This window comes from Micromesistius poutassou (assembly GCF_964030765.1).
Source record: "Micromesistius poutassou genome assembly, chromosome: 22".
Classification (NCBI taxonomy): Eukaryota; Metazoa; Chordata; class Actinopteri; order Gadiformes; family Gadidae; genus Micromesistius; species Micromesistius poutassou.
Genome location: NC_140292.1, coordinates 2,000,302 through 2,005,301, shown reverse-complemented (window position 1 = coordinate 2,005,301; position 5,000 = coordinate 2,000,302). Strand labels below are relative to the sequence as shown.

Sequence of the window (5,000 nt, the reverse complement as noted above, 5' to 3'; positions counted from 1 at the left end):
AACCCCTAATGACCTGTCTCTGTACTGTCTAACCCCTACCTGCTCCTTGATGACCTGTCTCTGTACTGTCTAACCCCTACCTGCTCCTTGATGACCTGTCTCTGTACTGTCTAACCCCTACCTGCTCCTTAATGACCTGTCTCTGTACTGTCTTACCCCTACCTGCTCCTTGATGACCTGTCTCTGTGCTGTCTTACCCCTACCTGCTCCTTGATGACCTGTCTCTGTACTGTCTTACCCCTACCTGCTCCTTAAGGACCAGTCTCTGTACTGTCTTACCCCTATCTGCTCCTTAAGAACCTTTCTCTGTACTGTCTAACCCCTACCTGCTCCTTTAGGACATGAGGTCACTCTAAGTGGCTTTGGTTAAAATTGTCTCCAAAAAGTGTTGAAGGAGAATTTAATGGTTTAAGAATGGGAACCCACCATCTGATCATAGATCAGTTGGAGTGATGTCACTCGTGGTTTCTCCCAGTCTCGGAAGCAGAACCAGACCGGGACTTCGTGACACACCCAGCCCCGCTACATGTTGTGTTCCAACCGTCGCTGATTCAAATATAACGGCTCCATAAAAGTCATCCTGTTTGTGTGACGCTCCTAATGAGCTGAGCTCTCGTTTGGGTTTAAGAGCCCTCAGGAATTTATGGGGACCGCGTAGAAAAAGTAATTTCTCCTCAATTACCGACACTTTCCCACGCGGCTCCGAGCGCCAACGCACTGCGTACTGACAGATTCATACTGAGAGCCGGTGATTATCTGTTATTGATTGTAGGGTCTAGATTGACTCAACAGACATATGATTGGATTCAAGGCCTTTTTCAGCCCTTGAAGACATCATGACTGGTGGACTTTAAGAGACTTCTCCATGTTGGATTTAGTTGCTAGTTTCTGTATTCTGGAGTTCAGCTTGTTTGGAACAACGGTTTGACTGCACGTACGATCATGACATGTCGGAAAGGAGGGGAAGGAAACTGGGACACGAGGAGAGATTGGGACTGATGGCTTTGAGTCGTCACTTGTTCAGAAAAATTGACTTTAGGCTGATTTCAGGTTTTTCAGATTATTTTCCGTTTTGAGGCGAGACCCTTAAGCCTGTGAGTCACGCTAATATTGCTAAATGTGGCGTAAAGAGCTAACGCTAGCGCTAGTCTTTCCTGGTGCGGTTGGTTGTCTCCTGTGTCAGAGGAACGACGGCTCATTTGTTCCTGTCAGGCCCAGCGTCCTCGTCCATCAGCCACTCGACACCCACAGAGACACGTTACCACCAGTGGAAAAACCAGGGCAGCAGATTCAGCTGCTAGCCTTACACAGCTAGCTCTTTGATGCTAGCTCGGTATGTAGGCTAGTGTCTTCAGTGACCCTGGGAGAGAACAGGTGTTGTTTAGGGCTTAGAGGACACTATAGGGGGACTAGCTCTCTCTCTCTAGGAGAGCTAAGAGGACACTATAGCATGTAGCTTGAATGTGAGACATTAGTCGAGAGAAGGTTTATCCACCAAACCAAACTGTTTTCTGTGTCCAGTCGTTCAACATGATCCAGATGTTCAACATGATTCCAGTTTGCTGCTCTCAGTGTCTTTAACGTATTAAGGACTTTGGAGAGGATTTCAAGGACTAAGGAGAGGATTTCAGGGTGACGATTGGGGATGTGAGAATGTTTGGTTTCAGTTCTGGTTTGTCCTCTGGAAACAGATGTGTTGGAGTTTTAGAACTCTGACCCCCCTCATAAACCTCGCCGTGCTCCCAAACCCCGGGAGGCAAAACAAACGGTGAAGTGCTTTGAGTCGAATTGCGTTCAGGCGCACTAAGCTAGAGGCATGCCAGCACCTTCTTCATCCAAACCACACCTCCACCACCGTCCCCCCACATCTTCATGATGAGGCTCTCTGCTCTGGTCCCTGGGGAACAGAACAGAACCTCCTCTCCTCTGGGACCCTCCTGACCCAGCAGGACCGCTCTCCTCCCTCTCCGCCCTCTCCTCCTCTCCTCCCTCTCCCCCTGCTCCTCCCTCTCCTCTCCTCCTCACCTCTGCTCCTCTCCTCTCCTCTCCTCCTCTCCTCTCCTCACCTCTCGTCTGCTCTCCCCTCCCCTCTCCTTTCCTCTCCTCGCCTCTCCTCTCCTCTCCCCTCCCCTCCGCTTCCCTCTCCTCTCCCCTCTCCTCTCCTCCACTCGTCTCCTCCTCTCCTCTCCTCTCCTCCCCTCCCCAACCTCCCTCAATGTTGGGTTGGAAAACTAAACGCTGCGGTTCTGTCGTGGGTTTCTCCCCACCGCTCCCTAACCATCAGTTAGCATCAGCCAGAACGCTGCGGCGGCGTCTTCATCACCGCCTCAGTCTTCATCTTCATCCCCGCCTCAGTCTTCATCTTCATCACCGCCTCAGTCTTCATCTTCATCCCCGCCTCAGCCTTCATCTTCATCCCTGCCTCAGTCTTCATCTTCATCCCCACCTCAGTCTTCATCACCGCCTCAGCCTTTATCTTCATCACCGCCTCAGTCTCATCTTCATCCCCACCTCAGTCTTCATCACCGCCTCAGTCTTCATCACCGCCTCAGTCGTCATCTTCATCACCTCAGTCTTCCTCATCGCTCACAGCTAGCCACCGCTAACTGAACTCAGGCTAGCCACGGCTCTGGCCTGGAGGCTCTGACACGCTTTTACTCGAAAAGGCGAAAAAAAACTCGAAAAAGTCGTCCTGCACTTCCTCCTTTAAAGGCGACAGACGCAGGCTTCCCACTTCAGACACGAGATGAACTGTTTATTTGGTCTTCTGGGAAGTGAGCTTTCCATCACACACACACACACACACACACACACTGACACATGCTCAGACATTCATACACATAAACACGAGCACACACACACACACACACACACACACACACACACACACTCACACACTCCCAATCACACCTACACACAAACAGGCTCAAAAATACACACACACACTGACACATACTCAGACAATCACACACTAACACACACACATACGCACACACGCACACACACAGACACACACGCACATATATGCTCACACATACACACACACACACACACACACACACAAACACAAAGGTATACACATTCAAATACGCACTCCTGCTAACACACACACACACCCTGACACCAGCATACACACATGAACACACAAATATCGTCCCAAACATACACACACACACACACACACACACACACACACACACACACACACTCCCAGAGTCTGTACAGCAGATGTTGAGGGCTCGGTGCCAGGTTATTTGAGACTGTAAATATTTGAGCGAGTAAATATTTGAGAGTGTAGAAGAATATGATGAAGATGGCCATGGATAATTAGGATAAATCGGCCAGTGTCACAGACGTTTACGCTCATGTTCTGGAGCCACCAGACACCACCTCAGACCAGGAGATCACTTCTCTGTTTTCTGGAGCCTCAAACCACCTCAGACCAGGAGCACACTGCTCTGGTTTCTACACACAGCGTTCATAAGAAGTCCTAGAGTCCTACAGTCCTTTGAGGAACTCCTTCAACCTTCTCCTGGGATTAATCCAGAGCTCAGGTCTCTTAACTGGTGGTCTTCTCGTTAGTTATTCACAGATTATCTGTGGATACAGATACTGGGCGTGGGTTGGTGCATGCATGTGTGTGTTTTTTCTCAGGAACTAGAGGTTGGGTGTGCGTGTGTGTGTGTGTGTGTGTGTGTGTGCGTTTGTGCTTGCATGTGTGTGTGTTTATTAGGATCTAGTAAAGTACTACCACTCGTACTAATCCACCTCTGTGTGGAGCCCTGAGACTGGTTCATACTGGTTCACGGTGGCGGCCACCTGTGAGACCACATCCCCCCTGACACTTAATGAAGATCTGCACCCCCGCGCCTCCTTCTGACGGCCTGCGGTCCCCCACGTGTGGAGCAGAGGCAGGGCACGCAGCTCCAGCGGGAAGCCTCTCTCTGGGAGCCCGGCCCAGGGACCGCCCTGCTCTGGGGACGGAGAGGAGGCCCGGACCATGTGGTCCCCAGGCCTCTGGAGCTCAGCTCTGTTTGTGTCTGCTACCAGCCTGTCTCACTCTCTATCGTCAGTCTGTGTCTCCCTCTATCACCAGCCTGTCTCACTCTCTATCTACAGCCTGTGTCTCCCTCTATCACCAGCCTGTGTCTCTCTCTCTCTACCAGCCTGTCTCACTCTCTATCACCAGCCTGTCTCACTCTCTATCGTCAGCCTGTGTCTCCCTCTATCATCAGCCTGTCTCACTCTCTATCTACAGCCTGTCTCTCTCTCTCTCTCTACAGCCTGTCTCTCTCTCTCTCTCTACCAGTCTGTCTCTCTCTCTCTCTCTCTCTCTCTCTCTCTCTCGCTCTCTCTCTCTCTATCATCAGCCTGTCTCTCTCTCTCTCTACCAGCCTGCCTCTCTCTCTATCATCAGCTTGTCTATCTCTCTATCATCAGTCTGTCTCTCTCTCTTTCTACCAGTCTGTCTCTCTCTCTATCTACCTGTCTCTCTCTCTATCATCAGCCTGTCTCTCTCTCTGTCATCAGCCTGTCGCTCTCTTTCAGCCAGTCTAGTCCTCTAGTCCTCTTGTCCAGTCCTGCAGGCAATGTAAAACACTTGTGTGTTTGCATGGAAAGCGTGTGTGTGTGTGTGTGTGTGTGTCTTACTATAATTATGTGTGTGTGTGTGTGTGTGTGTGAGCGTCTCTGTTAATGTAATGATGTGTGTGTGTGTGTGTGTGTGTGTGTGTGTGTGTGTCAGTGTCAGTGTGTGTGTCTGTGTTACTATAATTATGTGTGTGTGTGTGTGACGCCATGCGTCCTCTCAGTGTGTAGGTGGGGGACACACTGCGGCCCCCTGTGTGTCGCGGGGGCTCCCCCCCCCCCCCGGGGGGGGCCGCGTGGCGGTCAGCCCTCCGCTCCACACAATGAGGTGCTTTATGGGTAATCTGCTGATCATCCCTCAGCCCGGAGAGGAAGGAGCTGTCATATGGTCCTGCGTCCGCACGTCTGACCGC

At 51.1% G+C, this 5,000-nt stretch overlaps 1 protein-coding gene across 1 annotated transcript in view; it reads left to right on the top strand.

Annotated features, from left to right (window-relative positions):
* The window catches only part of LOC311367647 (neuron navigator 3-like), a 59,947-nt gene that overhangs the window by 4,218 nt on the left and 50,729 nt on the right, over positions 1-5,000 (top strand).